Source organism: Cavia porcellus, unplaced genomic scaffold, assembly GCF_034190915.1.
Source record: "Cavia porcellus strain 051 isolate PalLab524CR breed Dunkin Hartley unplaced genomic scaffold, mCavPor4.1 scaffold_12, whole genome shotgun sequence".
Classification (NCBI taxonomy): domain Eukaryota; kingdom Metazoa; phylum Chordata; class Mammalia; order Rodentia; family Caviidae; genus Cavia; species Cavia porcellus.
In genome coordinates, this window is record NW_026947495.1 from 66,501,699 (window position 1) to 66,522,084 (window position 20,386).

At 37.3% G+C, this 20,386-nt stretch overlaps 1 protein-coding gene across 6 annotated transcripts in view; it reads right to left on the reverse strand.

Moving 5' to 3' along the window:
- Positions 1 to 20,386, reverse strand: part of Znf385b (zinc finger protein 385B) — a 284,441-nt gene that overhangs the window by 117,360 nt on the left and 146,695 nt on the right. Inside the window, exon 1 of one of the 6 annotated variants that reach the window (XM_013142523.3) lies at positions 18,330 to 18,351. The exons of the other annotated variants lie outside the window; for them this stretch is intronic. The gene's annotated coding sequence lies outside the window, so the exon portion shown is untranslated. Of the gene's footprint in view, positions 1 to 18,329; positions 18,352 to 20,386 lie in introns of those variants that run through there. 6 annotated transcript variants of the gene reach the window in all.

Consider the following 20,386-nt stretch of genomic DNA (forward strand, 5'->3'; position numbering starts at 1 on the left):
TCTTCGTATTCTTTAAGTGAAGCAATGGCACCTTTCCGTGCTGCTTGCCTCCTACCTCTCCTGTTCATCTCGCAGGTGCTCAGTGGCCAGGTGCTAGATGTTAGAGACCATCGGTCTCACATTTACCTCCAGCACTGACTACCGTCAGTGAACTCTGCCAGTTCTTCCCGGCATTACTGGTCTCTTCCACTCCAGTTTTATTCACCTTATATTCATCCCCTATGCTGCCAGAACAATATATATCAAATCAAAAGGAAACTACCTCATATTTCTGCTTAAAATTCTTTTCATCACTTACTCACTCAATAATATTTGCTGAAGGCCAGGTCCTATAAGCCAGATCTATGCACACTTACAAGGTCATTTGCACTATTTGCACTAATGTGGCCTCCATGGCAGTGTCTTTAGAACTATGTAGGCAAGATGAAGTATTTCTTCATCATGTTCCTACAATCCCTGACTTCCACAGTTTCACAGTACACTGCAAATTTTTTGCATGTGATTACAATCATCTTATGTACACTCAACTCCAGACAAAAATTTATTTGATATCTATCAGATTTGATCATGATTCATATAGTCTATAATGAATATAGTCTATAATGAATTCAGAGAAAATTGGGGACCAAGAAGAACTGATGGTATAGACGTATAGACAGTCCTAATTCAGAGAACAGGGCAGAGAGAGTGTTTAGATACTGCCTCTCATTCTATGTCCACCACGGGTTTAAAAATATTCTGGTAGGTTTACAAATATACAGTAAATGCAACTGATTACCTCGCTCCAGGAATGTCTGGCTGCCTGCTGCACCTGCCTTCATGAGTGAGGCTTGTGCTGTGACAAAGGCTGGTCCTTTGCTAGAGATTTAAGGAAAATTTCTTAACCGATGGCTTCAAGTGTTCTGCATATGAGATATGAAGAGTCCAGCAGATAATTGGATATGAAAATATATCGTGAGAGTAGAAAGCAACCATTATGTGTAAATGGACGATTGTAACATGGAGAAGCAGCCTCAGACCAATGATGGGCTGACTCACAGAGTAAAAACTAAGACTTTCAGAATTCTCTACGAGATAAGCAGCAGAACTGAAGGGATCTTGTGTTTTATGGCCAAGATTAATGGGGAATAAGCAAAAGATATCTCCTGAGATAAAATCTTTGAATAACTTTTTTCCATTATAAGCTACTTAAAGTTCTAATTGGAGTAGATAATATAGAGTTGATTATGTATCAGGTATATAAACTTCAGTGAAACATAAAATTTCCCTAATAATATATATCCAAAAGTATACATGCATATAATTCATTTCATCTGTAAGACGTGGACTTATAATTCTCTAATTATATAGTATTAGCATCTACTTTAAATAGAAACTTTGCCTGTACATGTCAGTATATTTCCAGGAGAAAATGTGGCAACTGAACCTGCATTCTTTTATAATTACTAATCTCAGGAGAAAAATCAGGTTAACTGAAGGTTTATTAAAACCTCCTAATTTGGATAATTTCTTACTGATAGACAAACTGTTAAGCAGAAGATGCACTGTTTATATTACTGTATTTTTAACAAATTACTGAGACGAACACAGGGAAGAATATAAAGAATAAATTAATTGTTCAGTGGTTTGTGCTGATGGTCTGATTTTATTAAAACAAGTAAATAATAAAACAAAGAACTGGCATCTGTGAATATATGTCAGTGTGCTTTAGTTTCTATATGTTTTCTCAGGCTGGAATATTAAACTGTTACAGTCTTTTCAACTGATACATACACATTTTTCACATGAGCAAATAAATAAATTTTAAAGTACCTTTTCTGTCCATCATCAATTACTTGTTATATGAATGCATAATTACATGCTATTATTGTTGGCTCAACACCTTGGGCATTGATCACTTTCCTTAAGCAGTGACAGGAGCCCAAATGTTGGACGTGTGTGTGTGTCCATATATATTAAAAGGTGCACCACAAAATGTTTCTACCTCTGTATGTTGCACATTTAAATAGCATAGCTTCCATTCACAAACTACAATCCACTTATCCACTCATGAATATATTTATTATGCATCTACTATAATTCAGGACCCATATTCATTCTGAGTAAAGACAAGATCCTTGTTCTCAAGAAGCTAAATGGGAAAATAAAACAAACACATTTGGCAAAAGCAATGAATGAGTTATGAGCTAGTTATGAGCTGTGTAATAGATAAGTCTTCTTTCTGAGTACATACTGCAAGTTAAGCCGTATCTTAATACTATAACTGCTATACAGAAAAAAAAATCTATCATTGTAGGTATGTTCATCTTGCCTTTCCAAATCGCAACTATTAGAAAATGTGTGTATGTGTGTGTGTGTGTGTGTGTGTGTGCTTGTGTGTGTGTGTGTGTGTGTGTGTGTGTGTGTGTGTGTGAAGTCTGTCTGGGTATACATAGCCACTCTATGACTATCTACGAGGCATGGAGAGAAATTACCAAAATGTTAAGTGAAACACATCATACAAAGAAAGTTAAAATCACATAGTCTCTCATATAAAAGAAACTGAAAAGAAAAAAAAGAGAGACAGATAAAAGACAGATGGTCCAAAAAAAAAAAAAAAAAAAGGCAGAATTGTTGGATATGGGGAAAGGGAAGAGATCACCAGAAAGAGGAAAGAGGTGAGGAGGGCAGATAAAGGGATTGAAAATGATCAAGGTATATATACATAGCATCCCCCCAAAGAAATGTAACTATGATATATTGCAAACATACACTAATAAAAACGGAAAGAAGTTTCATGCTATAATCTATGTCACTCATACATAAATTCATAGATGCCCTATCTAGGCAATGGAAACATGTTCAATCAGTAGAAGTCATTAGTATTATTAATTTTTAATCATGATCAAAATTGACTAACCTCCATACCAGGTGAGAAGCAGCCTTGTTGCATTTGAAAGTCATCTGAATCTGTTCCTGAAGCCTGAAAGTCACATTGGCTCAGCTGATCACAAATCACAGATAATGACATTTACATTGCTAATAAACTTGGCTCTGAGTGTATTAACTCACGGATTCTTCTACCTGAGAAAAGCTTATTTGACCTACTACATGAAAGTTTAACTAGAAGTAATTATCAGAATAAGAACATTGCTTTACTTGCACCCACAAATAAACATACTAACATAAATATATGAATAACCATTTCCATATGACAATCAGGATGTGTTTTATTATGTCCTCTTTTATCTTAATCTTTTTTAAAATAAAAAAATTAAAAGACAACAACAGCAACAACAAAAACAAATTAAAGTGTCACTAATTCGTCCTGCTATACACATTAAGCTATGCGACAAACCTGGGTGCATTAGAAAAGTACCTCCAGTCATTACATTGATATAAGCCTACATGCCAACGACTCTCAGGCTGGGTTTGTATAATCGAACTAATAGAAATGTATTTATTTTAATGGAGATTAAGTTCTGGATAATGTGGGCAAATAATGAAAATATTAATTTAGCTTTTTGTATACCAAATTTCAGGCAGCGAAATCTTTGTTTCTTTGATCACAGTTACTAGCACATATTTACAATTATTGGCTTAATGATATGAGATGAAAAAAGAGAATTCCAAACTCAGTTTCATTTAAGAGGACTAAATGACCTCCAACCAAAGCTACACAGTAAAAAGTATACCACTGACTTCCTTAAAGTATAGTTAGTGCATTCATAAAACGTATGTTACTTTTTTTATGATTTTAATGTGTTGACTAAGTACAAATAAATGTACACCTGAATAAATATATGACTAAGTAAATATACACACAGAGACACAAGGTGACAAGTTGCTGACATCTGAGTAGAATATATACTGTGAAGTTCCCTGCCAGCCCATGGTCTTTGTGCCTCTGCCTCCTGAGTGTGGGGACTGCAGGCTTGCACCAGCACACTGGCCTCACAAAATCCATATTATGAATTTTACAAAACTTATAAACTTGTAAAGTATTTCAAGATCGGACAATAGGTTACGTAATTTGAATAGTACCTTATTTTAAGTCCAATAAAAATATAAAATCTGGTTTTAGAGAAATTCAGGATTGAATATGTGCTTAAAATAATAACCAATAATTTTGAACAATTTTCTTTGTAGTGAGAACTTTTCTAAGTGATTTCTATGTATTCTGTAATTTAATTTTCATTAGAATCCTACAAAGCAAGACTATTATTTCCTCTCACAAAGAAGGTTGAGAAATTTTAGTGAGTTAAGCAACTTGGCCACTTACTGTTAATAAGTGACAGAATCTGAGTTGAAACCAAACTTCAGTGACTCTGGAATCAAATTCCAGCTCATATCTTAACATTTTATAACTTCCAAAGAATTCAGGGTGATCAAACAATGATGTCAAAACCAAAGATGTCATTAGAGAAAGAGTTGAGGAAGCTGGTGGAATAATCTTTTTTTCTATTATAAGAAAATTTGGGCAAGATGTCAAAAGATGGCACAGTGCAAGTGTTAGAAAAAACATGCGTCCTTATGGGTGTTAGGCTAAATGAAAGTAAGACCAACATTTTTGTACCGTTTTGTACCAAATGTTTGGGTGGCCCCTTCTCACCACAGTGTAAATGTATTTGAATTCCTCCTCTTTCCCTTCCCTTTCTCTCTCATATGAGGACGCATTAAGAGGGGAACAGACTACAGAGCATTCTCACCAGAAAACAAACAGCTAGAACCTTAATTTTGGACCTCACAACCCCCAGAAATGCAAGAAATAAATTCTGTTAAACACGTCTATGATATTTTGTGATGGCTGCCCAGGGAGATTAATATAACCAGTATCATGTTTACCCTTCACGTTGCCACGTTACCCAAAGAGCAGGGCCAACTGAACCCTGTCCAGCTGCCAGCTGGGTGGCTGTGTGATCTGATAAATCACATGAGGAGCTGACAAACCGGGACGGTGGCCCGTGGAATGTAAGAATGTCCTAGGAAAGGTTAATATGAATGGGGTATGGTACAAACTACTTTACCTAGAACAAAATTATCCACATTAAATAAGTTACTGTAAACATCCTCAGGAATACAGTCATGTCAAACCAAAAAAGGGTACAGTTCCAGATCTGTAAGTATAAGTTACTGCTAAAAGCTTGAAGCTGAATTCAGGTGAGACACATACAGCAGAAAAGTTCTGACCAATAAAATTACAACTGAGCAAACAAAAGATTTCTACATTAAAAGTAAGTTATGTAAGTTCAGTTTGTACATTTTCTTTTTCAGCAAAGCACAGTTCTTTCTAAATTCATCTACTTGACTTTCCTGAGTTGAAACCATTACATATAAAACAAGAATATATTAAGGAATTATTCCTGTAGTTTGTTTTCCTTAGAATGATCATACATCTTAATTCTTGGAAGTAGTAGTTTAATTTATAAGATAAAGTTTTCAAATGCAAAAGTATCTTCTTAGAAGATCTACCTAAATTCTGCATAACAAGTGATAGTTGGTAAAATGTATCTACTTACCTTTGCCTTTCATAATAATCATTTTCCAAAGAATTAATGAGAGCTAGGTGAGAATTTATGCTGTGTGAAGCACGACTCTGGATTTTTAAGACAGAAGCAGCTAGTAGTCTTGCCAGTCTCCACTATACCAGAAATACAAGCTTAGCAAACCACTTCCTAGCTAAAAAGAAAACCAAAACAACAAAACCCCCACAAAAAACAAAAAACCAAACCAAACCAAAACTGAAGCTACCTGGGGCCACATGACTAGTTCTTATCAGTGAGATATGGGTGGAGGTAATTAACTTCCAAATCATAGCTTTAGAAGGAAATGTATACTTTCTCTAGATTTTCTCCTTCCTGTACCCTGGAATATGAAGGTGGTGGGAAGTTGAGCCTGAAAAATAAAGCAGTATAGAGATGCCTACCCAGCAAGATGGGATATTCTGGAATCCCAGTATGCTATCCTATCATCCCTAGTTAACAGGTGAGATAGGGACTACCCTCTGGAGACAGCCCCTGTGCTCTTAAACTGTTAATCTGCCTTGTATTTTTATTAAAAGAGGATTGCACATATAGTTTGTTTCTATCTCAGTTTTACTGGTGAATTTAGTTTTAGAGAATTTAAAAAACTTCTTCACAATCACATAGAGAGTAATTGTTGAGGATGGGTTTTTAATCAAGTGCCCTTTCCATTATATCTTTTTTATACTGATAGAGAGAAAATTACCAATTTGTAAGAAATTAGAACTGTGCAGCTTTCTAATCCCTGATCTATTAATCTTATAGAATTATAAGAAGGCTTCAATTTCCTTGGATTAGAATCAGTGCCACAAACTCTTATTTTTCTAATAAGAGTCTGGCAGTTGGTTACTAACTCCTTTGAGATCTATCTCTCATAAAATGTTCCATTAGGAAAATTATGGAGAAAACGTATGCTGATTTTTCCACATTGCAAAACGGAGGCCTGTTGAGAATACTCTAATGATTTATAGAATAATACACTGGATACTCACAATGACTGAGATACAGACCAGAGGGTATTTTTTGTGTATATTTTCTTCCCTGTTATTATCCTTTAGGTCCTTAGCATACAAGAGGGAATAAACTAAACGAAGTTTCAATGTGGAGATACACTCAAATACATCTATTGTAGATAATGTCCTTCACAAATTCACATAACAAGTTTGTAATGTGTGCCAATAATCTGCATTTTTAAAATTAACTTTGCAATAATAGTTATTTGGAATCATTTTAAATTTGCAGAAAAATGTAAAGATAATACAGGGTTTTGACATGTTTCTCACCTAGTTTCTTCTAATATTAGCGTTTTATATGATCATGAAACATCTGTCAATATTAAGAAACATACAATTTTCTCTTTTAACTGACAAAAACTGTGTATAAATTATTCCTTTTAGTCCTCAAAGGACAAGACACCTTCCCCCTGCACCAGCGGATGCCTGCCACTCAGGGTGATATTCAATCCTTTAGTGGCTTCCTCACTTTAACTAAGCACTCTGCTGTTTGAAGTGCAGTAACAAAAATAGCACAAATTTTTTCCCTTTTTTTATAATTTCATAGATAGAAAATTCGTTTTTACAGTAGATCCTAGCAAACGCAGCATATGTGCTTTCCCTGTCCATATTACTTCAAGAACTTTCACCTTTGCACTTTAAGCAAACACATAACGGCTTCTCCTTGGCCTGTCTGAACTACCTACACTATTATCCTTGCACTTTGGAGCAGTTGAGTGAAACAGGGATCACTCCAATACAAGCGGTTGTATACCTCATGAGTCGATCTGACAACTGCAGCGGCAGCTGAGTGGCTAAGAGGATGATCGTCTTCATATCGTAGGCACGCAGAACAAGGGATGTGGACAGCTCGAAATTCCATCATATTACACAGAATACTGCGCCATTTAAAATTTAAGAATTGTTCTATCCGTGGCAAGTGGTAGCCGCAGCACTTAGGCACAGAGTTGGGGTGAGACACGGTGGTCCCCACTGCACTGTGAGAGCTGAGTTCAGCAGCCAGGGGTCACCAAGAGCAACTGAGGGGAAGGCAGTCCAAAATCAGGGTGGCACCTTTGGCCTTTTAGGCAGTAGAGGGCAGCAGCTGGAGACGGCAGAAGCCCAGCGAGTTTGAATGCACGGGGAGCATATTCATGCTTCAGGCTCCTTGCGAGTTCTCTGAGGAGGAGGAGGAGACAGTCCTCACCCTGGATGGACAAACCCTGGGGGTGCAGCACATGCACAAGAACCCAAGTCCTCAGGCCCTCATGGAGCGGATCTCTGTCCCTCCTGCGTCCCTCACATGCAGCAGAGCAGGATGGCTCCATGTGCTCCTTGGGTGACAGTGAGCCTGGGGGTGGCAGACACCAGCAACTCCTGTCCTCTAGTCTGCTACTTAGCACAAAGAAGTGGTTTCCAGACAAGAGATCATCAATGCTAGGGTGTCAAACTAGAAAGGAATTGCGTCTCTTATTGAATTTGTGGAGTCATCAAAGTTTGTAGTATAGGAGCTGGGGATACAGCTTAGTGACACAGTGCCTGCCTGACAAGCATAAGGTTGTGAAAAACAAAAGCAAAAACAAAAACGATCTGTAGAGCAGACCTCTAGCCATTTTATGCGGGAGAAAAATCAGCTAGGCTTAATATGTCTGTTATTGTCGGGGCTCTGTTTCAAAGACAAATGCAATTTTTGACTCCTAAGTAGTTTGGAAAAGAGGCAGGGCAAGTATTATTTTGGAACTGCTACATATCAAGTACTTCATATATTTCGCATAATCATTGAAACAACACTGCAGGGGCTGGAGGTTTAGCTCAGCGGCATAAGCGCTGCCTCGCAAGCAAGCAGTCGTGAGTTCGATCCCCAGTATCGATAAAAAGGAAACACACACACACACACACACACACACACACACAAAGAAACAATAATAGTGGAGGAAACTAAAGATAAATGAGGCTAAAGATAAGTGAGTTTATCGCTTGGTATTGCAAGACTGGGCTAGAAGGTTCAGTAATACAACTAAGGCAGAGTTTAAACCAAACCCTGTTTTCCTATGACAACACGGTAAAATACCTGGCGTATCATCAATACGCAGACCCTGTGTTAGTTATCAGCAATGAAGACAAACACATAAATTGTTATACCTCACTCAATATGTAATACAGGAAAATATTAAACTACACACTGATGTATATTTTAATACACAATAAAATGGAAATATGCATTCATACTTTATGCCTTCCTATTTTTCTTCATTATCAGTACCTTAAATGATAAAACTCACATCAGGGCCATTTCAGGATTGAAACCTCAGGATTCACTGCCATCTGTCCACTACATTTTCTCTCTGGGTTATAAAGGAAACCATTCAAACCACCCATCAGACCACTCATTGATCCATCTGCCTAGTTATATATTTACAGAGCATCTACTACACGCCAAGCCACCTGCTACTTCATGTGTACATTGTTTAATAAGACATAGTCCTTGTCCTTCAGCATCCTATAATCTAGTGGAAGAAACAGGAAAATAAAAAGGCAATGACAAGAGAACAAGGGTTTTAACCTCAACACTAGTAACACTGTGCAGTGGGTCATGATAGGCTTCACACTGCAGGACATTAAGTAGCATCCCAGCTTCTATCCACTGGTACCAAGGATACCCTAACCCCTTGTTACAACCCAGAGTAGCTGGAGACATCATCAAATACCCCTAGGAGCAACATCATCTTCTGATGTACTTCTTCCCTCCCATCTCATTTGAACTGTCGCAGGGGAGTGTAAGGAACTATAAAACTACAATACAGGCTTGAAAGTTTTGTAAAATTCAACTAGTTGAAGTAAATCGTACACACACATCTTTTGTAGGTGTATTAAGAAGCTTCGGAACATGTGGAAATACTGAATTTATAATGATTACAACGAATCTGGGAGGATTTTCTTTGTTATTTGTTTAAGACAGTATCTCATAATGTAATTCAGGCTGGCCTTGAATTCATAGCAGCCTGTAGCTCCAGCCTCTCCACCACCACACCCAGCTCACATCTGGGAGATTAGGGTAGTTTAGAATGTGTGGAGATATATAGGAGAGGAAATCTTGGAAAAGAGCGAATGCCCACAGAGGAAGGTAGTGACCTAGTCATGACAATGTACGAAAGAGATTGTGATCACAACAAAATAAGGCTTGGGAAGAGGAAGTTAGGTTTTTGGATGTGTTGAGTTTGAGTTCCCTAAGTATACATGTCTGACAGAAAGTTATATTTTCATTTCTAAAACTTAGTGGCATGACTCATGTGAGAAGAACAAACACTACCTGTCCAGAGAGACCTACGTGCTCCTGAAATGACCCCGGGAGAGTGCAGAGTTTGAAACAGGAGCCCGTGGGTCTGACAGTGACAAAGTGGATGGAGGTGAGGGGAAATCAGGTCAAACCTGATGTCACAAAGGGCAAGTGAGGAGAATTTCATAAACACAGCACAAAAGGTCAAGTAAGATGAGGAGAGAGACACGTCCACTGGCCTTAGAAACCAGGAAGACAGAGTCACCTTAAGGGTATGTTCTGAGTAACAGCCACATTACCTCGGGCTGGAGTGTATCTGATGAGAACAAGGAAGATATTCTCACCCGATGTAGCAGTGCACGCCCGTAATACCAGCACTTGGGAAGCTGAGGCAGGAGAATCACCATGAGCTCACTGCCAGCCTGAACTGCATAGGGAAACCCTGCCTCAAAAAAGAACAAATGAACAAACAAAGAGATATTTCCAAGAAATTAAGAAAGTGTTGCAATGCTATAGAGAGGGCTGATGGTGGGCGAAGTAACAAAATGGCACTGGAATAAAAAAAAAAATTAGCATGAGTTCTGGCTTTAGGAAAGTTGTGGGTACTCACAGACTGCTCTTGTTTCTGGCTTTCTGTGCCTCCGGGGTCTTTACATTTACCTGCCTTATGAAATTGTGGAAGATAAACACAACTGCCTTGTTTTTACTTTTTCACAGTATGCCACATGACTCAGGGTGACTCTGCAGTACTTGTTTGTGACTCTGTCTTCAAAACAAAGAACTAATTTTAATACCTGACCCATTCCACACTAACATGATTGGGATTCTTTTAAAAACAGAGTGATCTCAATGTTTAAAAGCAAGGATTCAAAACAGTAAGACATTTACCAAACTCTAAAAACAGACTTCCATTAAGGTTGTCAATGAAAAGCCTTCCTTGAATCCAGGCGGCCCACTGTGTAACCCAAGCAACCTGGAAGGAATTAAATCCCGAAAGATGGAAGTTGAAGGGTGTCTGAGACCTCCTTTCCCCTCCTGACTCCTCATTCTTTCAGTGGTTTTAGCAGAATCACTTCTCTCACAATTTAAAGCTCCCTGCCTTTCATTCCTCATCTGTGGCTCTCGCCTACTTCATCTTTCCAATGTGCTGCGTGATAGATTCCTAAGTGATTTCCTTTCTTCTGTGCCCTTCCTGAGCCTTTGCCATGATTTGCTAGGGAGATGTTTCTAGAACATCTCGATATGAACAGTTCAAAACTACTTTGAAATAACTGTGTCACTGCATCTCACAAAATCCAGAATCTTTATGGTACATAAAGCAGCAGTCCTCAACCTTTCTGACACTAGGATTGCTTTTGTGGGAGGACAGTTTCCCCAGTGTGCATGGGAGAGGGCTGAAGAAGCAGAGCTTAGGGGATATTCTAAGGAGCCTACAGCCTAGATCTGCAGGGAGAGCTCAGGCAACCAGGGAGGACTTGGAGCAGTGTAAACACCAACATTCACCTCCTGCTGTGCAGCCTCCCTGTCCTTCAGAGGCCACTCTGCCAGGCTGTGGCCTGATGGGTAGGGACCCCCCACATAAAGAGAGGGCTGGAGACCCTAGGTATAAGGCTTTTCCATTTGTTACAACCATTCTTTGTGTATTTCATTTTATATTTACATTCCAGCTGTAAAATTTCACTTTGAGGTCTCGGGGCTTTCTGCTGATTCTTACAGGCTGTGTTCTCAGACCTGCCATCCTCTTTTCATCAGGAGAATGGCATTGAACCCCAATTCAAGCATCATCTCTGAAATCTTTGTCAATTATATCTTCCCCATGTAAAGCCAGTATATCATTAAAAATTTTTGTAATATTCTCAAATTTGCTTCCTTTTTCTCTTCTTGTTCTTGTTCTTCTTGTTCTCCTTCTCCTCCTTCATCTTCTCATGAATTAGTTTTTACAGATTTGCGTCCTATTAAACTATCAGCTCAAAAAGACAGGGGTTGAGTTTTCTATTTTTACATCTCACTAAAACCCACCAGAAGCTCAGCAAGTATCTGTCAGTTCACATGGGCCTGGTACATACTAGAAACTCAGCAACGACTGAATACATTTAGTCTAAGCCTCTTTTATTAGTAATGAGGAAACAAGACTAAGAGAAGTTAAAGGACTTGCCCAAGGTTATCCAGAGTGGGTGGCATTTAAGAAAGAAATGGATGTTGACTTTTAAACTAGGGTTTTTCTTGCTCTCCTTGGCGACCACCGCAGGTATTTGAAAAGAGTATGCCTAGGCTTCAACTCTATAGTTTGCTAACTTCTGTCAATGAAGTTTTAATATCAAATATTTAAGTAAAATATTTAGTGAAATATTTTATGTAAACTATTACTTCTTTCTGGTTGATAGAAAAAGTGAAGTGGGTCATTTAAAAGTGGTGCACTATTTGATTTCATTCTTGTCTTTCTTCCTAGTCCTCCTGGGAAACCTCATCAGTGAACATTTACTCAGGTATTTTCACAGGAGTTTATAATCTCTAAGTAAATACCAGTTGAGGACAAACTAATGCATTAACACATTCTTCCTGTAAAAGAAAAACTCATTCAGATTAAGAATTTACTACACTAAATAATAAAAGCAGGTTAAAATTGTTCTAGTTTGGACTATTTAAGGATCAGAATAAAAAAGAGAAAGTAACCACTGTAGGACTTTTTGGAATTATGTGATTAAATCTCTCATATTAAGAGACTATTTTGCATTAGATTTGTTTGTGTGTGCATGTGTTTAAATGACTATGAAGATAAGTAGTTTGTCTTTTTCATTCATGACCACAAATAAAACAGAATACTTAACTGATGAGCATGTTTTATTTGGGACATTTTAATAGTTCTTAGTATATAACATTAATATGTAAAGGCTCTAAAGAACTCATTAAGTCTCTGCACAAAAGCTACATTTTAATAATGCAGGAACTATCTGAAATAGAAGCTAATTTCTGCTATTTAGGCAACATAAACAAAAACAGCTTCCTGAAAGAGCTGGAGTTTAGGATGTTTAAATTGCATATCCTACAGATGGCAGAACCTAGTATCACCCCCTGAAGCACAAGAAAACAAGATTAAAAAAAAGAAAGAATCCTCCCCAATCCCAGGCTTCTTTTAAATCTTCAGTTCAGAAGAGAATCAAAAGCACTAATTAATATTCAACTTCTATTTTCCTCTCAAAATAAGTCTCATTTAGAAAGCTATGAAGTAAGACAAACTTGCCCTACGTTTACACCTCTCCAAAGATGAAGTGGTCTCTGATAACCCTTTAGGTATTGATGGCACTTAAATATGCAACGGCATATGGAGGTGAGGAGAAACCCCACTGCCACTCTGTCCTGCCATTCCTGACTTCCACTGGAAAGGTGAGAATTTTTCAAGCCCTTCTCTCTGCATCTGCAAACCTTCTGATATAAAGAAATCCTGTTCTGCTTGGACAGATTTTCATTTCAAAGAAGCAGATGAGTAGGAAAGATGATTTTTCTCATCTTTCTATGGAACATCCTGTAAGTCAAGACCCAGTCCTGCCATTCCTTATGCAAGCAGAGTAGGAGGTGGTATTTGAGTCCTGTCACACTTATCCACCATGATTGCTAAAATCATTTTCCAAGTTAGCCTGTTTCCTGGGAAGGTGCCTGAGGCCATGAAAACCACTCATTCATCACATGCCATACCACAGTGATCCTCTGAGCAGACATCCTGAGCTGGCACAATTTGCTTGACAGCCCTGAGGTCAGCCTGCCTACTGACTGAAGACTTTTCTTTTCCATCTTCAAATGTTATCAAGCACTGTCCTTGGTGTACACAGAAATTCCTGACCCACCATCAGTGGTAGTGAATCTGGAAAGGAAAATGTGTCAATAGAGGAAGGCTGAGCTTCAGGGCTATCCACAGAAGAAAAAGTGACACAAAAGGACACTGACTCTTACAAATGCCCTGTCCAGCAATGCAGAGAAGACTCTGTATTAGTCTGCATTTTAGGATTTTAAAAATCTGCTCTCACCAGACTCCACAACGCTGGTTTTCCTGGTGCTATTCACGTTTTGGTTTTTGTTTTCAAGTCTTTTTCTGTTATCTAGAAGAATTTCATGTGTTGGCTGGTACTCCATGCATTTAGGATGACAAAGAAGCATTAAATAATAATTATATCCAAGCACCTTGGGAAGAATCGGGGAAGGTGTGTCAGTTTTAATTTTAGATTTTCTTGTTACTTGTCTGTTTGCCTCTCAGAGTTAATGCCAGGGGGGAATAAAAATCATCATTACTCTCTGGCTGCTCAGTGGCATACATGAAATGAATAGGGGGTTTAACTCTGGTCTCCTTGGCTTAATTTCTGACTGAAGCAGCCAAAAGTCAGAGACTGGAATATCCATTCTCCTATTAAATGCAAACCAGGCAGGGCTGCTTGCACACACATATTTCAGAGGGAAAGGAGAATGTCAAAGAAGTGAATGAAGGAAGGCCGGAGAAAGGGAGATTACTTCGGGCGGGCTCTATGGGAAGGAGTGGTAACATTTCTTCAATCCACAGCTCTTTCCTGTCCATCAAAGGAGGAGAAAAACATGTCTTAGGAGAGAGTCCCAGAATGAAACAACCAAGCCTCTTTCTACTTCTTTAGCTCCATGATTAAAAGAAAAATGTCAATGAGACCTCAGCAGTTCAGTGACTGGAGTGCAAGCAGGTTTGTGAGTGTATTCCACTTTGCTAATAAGAACTGCGTCTTTATGGAAAGCACTGAAACCAGCCCCATTTGAAAACAGGATGATATTGTGACCTGAATGCTTACTGCATATGAACTTAGTGTTGTTGATTTTTCTTTTGGAGGCAGATATAATTACAGTCAGGTACTTAATCAGTCAGATATTCATCACCACAAGGACAAAATTTATAATAGGGGAAAATTTAGCATGATATAGTAAAAAAACACCAGGGTTAATATCCTTGCTATTGTACAGGGTCTGTATATCATCCCAGGGAAGTCATTGACCTCTCTGATCCTCCACTGCCATGCCCTGTAACCCAGAAGTCATTATTTACATCTAAGATGACAACCATCAGGAGTCAAAGGACACAGACCCTAGAGCAGGATTACTGGTCTACACCTTCAGAGATCCTAGGAAAGCAAGTGAATCTCTTTATGTCTCTAATCTCTCATTTGTAAGATGGGGATTATGTTAGACTTGATTTCACGCAGTCACAGGACTAGATATGCACATGGACCTTAAGCCTAATGCCTGGCATGTGGTACCCTTAATGTACCATTCTGTTTAAAGCATACTCACAGGGTTGGTATTACCATTACTTTATCCTCCAGAATGTGGTAGTGTTCTAATAAATAGTCCCTTTATTTCCTCCTTTTAAATTCCATTTCTAATCCCCTTTGAGAATTTTACATGCTAGTGCTACATACATACTATTTGATTATTTCAGCTTTCCTTTTAGATAAATTCTTTACCTGACTCACATTTACTTATCATGATTGATGGTAGCAACAGTCCTAGAAAGTAAAGGTTTAATGAGACCTTAGAGATTTTCTAATTATCTAGTACTTATTATGAAGATGAAGTATCTCAGTCTCAGAGTGGTTCATTCTCTCCAAGAAACTCTGTGGGTGTGTGTACATACATACATGCTTAATTTGTTAGAAAATTTCTTTGTATCAAATGCTATAACTTTTGGTTCCTTTCATTGTATATTTTTTATCTGCTCCATACTAAAAACACTACCTAGGTTCTTTCTATATTATTTACATAGTATGGCTTCAAAATGAATTTGTTTTTAGCTTCTCACTGGTTCTCAATTTAAGCAATGGGAATATTCTTACTAGAACACATTTTCCTTTAAGTATGACACATATTTTATTTACTAGGAAAATAGAGTCAGAGATTAACGGGCTTTGAAGATATGAGTCCCACATAGACATTCAGAATCCAGGAGAGGCGCAGGTTGGCTTGGCTTTCTTGGCTTGGCTTGGCTCTGCTTTCTTGAGAAAATAGTCATCATCTCTAGAAAGTTGCTATCTGCTATTGAAACTTCATCTTAATCTACTTAAAGCAGGGCTCATTTAAAAGCTCCTCCAGCCTGTTCAACCTAAAGGGAGACCTCAGTGCCTGGTAAGGGTGGAGAGTCAAGAGACTGGCTGTTTGCTCTCTGTTTGAGCTTACACTTTGCTTATTTGACACTAAGATCTGCTTCTTCTTGATATTCACATAGTTTCTCTCTTCCTTCTCTTAGATTGCATGTATCAGTGTGTGGACTGTGCTCATTAATAGATAAACTGAGGCAGAACATTTCCATGATGCATCAAGGGTCAGAACTATTATAGTCTGGATCTTGTTTCCTTCAGGGGCTCATTCCGTAAGATTAACTTGGATCCCAGAGTTCCTTCTGTCCCATGACTTCAAGTACCTGTTAATTTTCTTTTCCCATCATGGAAAACATGCCCTAAGTGTCCTACAGTCCATGATGAAAAACAGAGTGTGGTATCAGTCTTTTACAATTACAAATTGGGCAGAAGCCATGTCTTTTCAAAAATCACAAGAAAGAAACTTGCACATCAATTGCATTTATGAAGAAAAAACATTTATGAAGCCCTTTAAAAGCAACACAAATCTCAAGACTGACAGATTCTTTCTCTTCCTGCCCTTTCTCAGTGTTTTAGAAAATGTGTTGATCTCTCTCTGGTGACATAGTTAAGCACTCTCTACACCCTCCTACTGTGGTTGAACAAATGACTATTTGTTTAAATAATTTAACTCCATTTTTATTAAATCATTAAGTATAGGACAGACCACTAACTTAATAGTCAGTATATTGAATGGTTAATACACATGATGAAATCATGACAATCATAACACTGGTCCTACTTTTTCTACAAATTCTTTCTTGTAGCAAAGAAAGGATTTAAGGCTCATTTAAAAACTGAGAATAAAAGCATGACATTGTGATTAAACTCATGTCATCTTTATGATTGCAGGAATTCATAACAAGTTTCACACTAAAAAATGCTAATACTAATTAACTGGGAAAATAAAATTGGACAATAAAATCTTTAGACCACCATTTTTATAGAAAAAATATACCATGAAAACACTTTGGGAATTATACTGTTATTTCACAGTCCAGATGGACTGTTGCATTTTGTTAATTATTAACAAGGTAAAAAATTTAACCTGAAAATATGTTAACTCTAACTGAAAGCTATATGTCTGAGCTGTTTATAGGATATATTTGGCAATTCTATTCATCAGCTACTTTACTCCTTCTGTGTCTCATTTTATTGTGATAGCAGGCCCTAATGGTGTCTCAAAAATCTCCATAAATACTATACATAAGTGAACACTATGGATAAACTATTAGAATTTACTTAGGGACTCTAGCGATGAGTTTTATTTATTGAACCTACCATAACACCAGTAGAGTTACACCAGTAGAGTCAGAAAGGAGGGCAAAGGAATCTTCTCTAGGACACAATTAAATTTCCTATAATATTAATATTGCTTTCAATTATGACAAAAATGAATTACTTGCTATCAATGGGAATAAACCTGGTTTGAGACAAGAATTTTCTTTAAACTACAATAAACAGTGAAACATAGCAAAAAGTACCCTTCAGAAATGATAAATGAAAAAGAATATTGAAGTATTTAAAAACTCCTGCATTAATTGTCATTGTTTGCTGAGCATTTCAAATATTTTCCATTTAAATATGCTTTCTTTACTGAAATTTCTAACAATAGTTTCCTTGAAAAAATATTCTTAAAAAAAAGCTGTGGTGAATACATTTGATTAAATCTCCATTTATAAGCCTGAACTATAATTTCAAACAAGAATTTTCATTAACAATATTCTTCTTAAATTACAGAATGGAAAATGTCTTCTCATTATAGATATACAAAAATTGTGAGTAGTTTAATTTTCATGGATGTAAACAAGAACAATTGCTTAAACATCAAAAGTGCCACCAAACAATAAAATAGTTTTGAAGAGTAGAGAATCTCATCTCTATACAGACAATACAGGCAACTCTGCCCCTGTGGTTATTAATAAGAGGATAATTTAACTTAAATCTATCAAAAATGTCAGCTATCATCAACAGTTTTAGAGAAAGTTTCTATACTTTTCTACATCATCCTTTTATTCATCTTGGTAATAACTAAAATGATCATACGATTTTATCGTCCAATCCAGGACAGTTTGGAGAATAAAAGGGGATGCTATTAATAGGCGCAGCCTGAGAAGGCTCCAAACAAACTGAGCTGAACGATCACCCGAGATATAGCTATCTTCCTTCATAATCCTTTTGCTGTTGCTAGGTTGAAATAGCATACATGTAGTAGTCATCTTCTCCAAATTACAATTTCCACTTTCAGGATATTAAGCAATGAAGAGATACGGGTTGAGGATGGGGGACAAAAACAACAGGCATTATTTCTTTGAATGCTGAGAAAGACAAACAATCAGAAAGGAAGAGAAGACCAAAGAAAACAAGATGAGCTACTAGGGAGGGCAAAAGTTAAAAAAAAAATCGTATCACTCACCTGATTACTTGCTTTGAATCTGTTTTTGCTTTCCTTTCAGCCCTTAACCTACTAGGATAGGTTAGTAGTTTGTTTAGATTATTTTTATTGTTATTAAGCAGCTCTAACTTCAACTAAATTTGGCAGTTACCTAAATTAGCATTAGGATGAGAAATGGTTAATCCCATTAGTTTTCACTGATGAATACTACTCAGAGCTATTTCAAAAGGTCTAGTTCTCTCAAATGACGGTTATGCTAATTTAGTCATGGTCAACTCATGATCAAACATTTTATAATATCTACTTTTTTTTTTGCGTATGCTACAGCGAGGACAATACTGTTCACCACTTACTGATTTCTAGTCCTCTTTGTGACAACCTATATCTGAGCCCCAATGTTCTGGGTGTAAGTCACAGAAAATAATATCCTAACATCTGACTTGATCCACCAAATGGCATAGGGCCTAAGGCTGACTCAGTTACTAAAACTATCAGCACTGCTGTAAGCCCATTATAAGCTAAGGTTATTTTTGACGTTAGTATTTTGAAGCTAGTTCAGATAAAGAGAATACTCAATGCCAAAAAATGTGTGTAAGTAGGACTCATCTCAGGACAACAATATGTTCTATAAACTATGACACAGAAGTATTGTCTTACATGACATAGGTGAACTCCTGCTGTAAACTAGCAATGACTGGAAGACTGTGGATTGGTGACAATATGATAAAGCAAACTTTACAATTTACAAGCATTAAATAAATGCCAGTGAATAATTAAAAGTCAGATTTTTATCTTCATTTAATATTAAACACTCAATAGAGAATTTACATAGAAAAGAACATAAACTCTCATTTTTTAAAATGACAAATTGAAATTAGCAAATTCCAAGAAAATAAATCATCCTTCAGGTATCTGATCTTTTCATCACTATCTCCTTGAGAATTTTTCTACCCTAAAAAATATGTTTTTCCCGGGTCTTTTTAACTTATTAGGTGTCCGTTGTGGGGATATTGTGGGTTGTTCAACAATATCGACCTTTCAATACATATCTCTTCCTGGAAAGTTTAAATGCTGCATTTCCTCTATGTTCTTGCTGCTTGGGTTCCAGATATGATCTAGGTTACACCAAAAAGAATGCTCCTGAGGCACCAGGTGTAATGTAGCAAAGATGTGACAAAAGCCCCCCTCCCCCAAGCCATATACCACAGTTTCTTAGTTTCTATCCCAGTTCCTATTGATCCTGTCTCTTAAAAAAGGCTGGTCACTCAGATGCATAGCTGGTCACTTGGACACATATGCACAGTGTGTAAATCAATCCCACAACAACAAGCCATCCTGCCTCTGTACTTCCTGCTTGCTTATCTCATATAAGCCCTGGACCACCAGAGATCAGGACCTGATATTCTAGGTATGATCTCGATCAATGCTTGTCAATGTAAATAAATCTGACTCCAAATCCTGGGTGTCCTTTCAGTGTTTCTGCTTGCCATTATGGTGACAGCAGAGATACAGGAGAGTAAAGCTTCCCAATGATGGCAGGGATGCTCTGTCAACAGCCCAGTCATATGATGAAGCTTTAGAACACTCATGCAAATGGTGGTTTGTTTTTCAGCCATCCAAAATATTCTGTAAGTCATCTAATATATTCTTATAAATCCTTTCTGTTTTGAATTATCTACCATGGATTTATTCTCTATATGTGAATCCTGATCAGTACACTAGCTCTTAACACAAAACTACTAATTTCCTTATTTAAAAAAATAGTCTACATTTCTTCTAAGAGAGAACTGGTCTTCCCACTTTGATCATTTATCTTTCTTGAATAATTTAGCAAATTCTTAACACACCTTACAACCTCCTCTCCTACCTTTCTATATTTTCTTTTGCTGCTGTTAAGGCAAACAGCATGTTTCACATTGGTGTGTTCTAGAATGTTAGCTTGGCCATTCTCACAATTTGTCCACTTGGCCAAAGATGTTCAAAAATCTTGAACACAGAGCACACCATTTCCTTTCATTTAGAGATCTAATTATATTCTGTTGTTTTCAAAGCAGAAAAACAAAATCTTCCAAAATGGG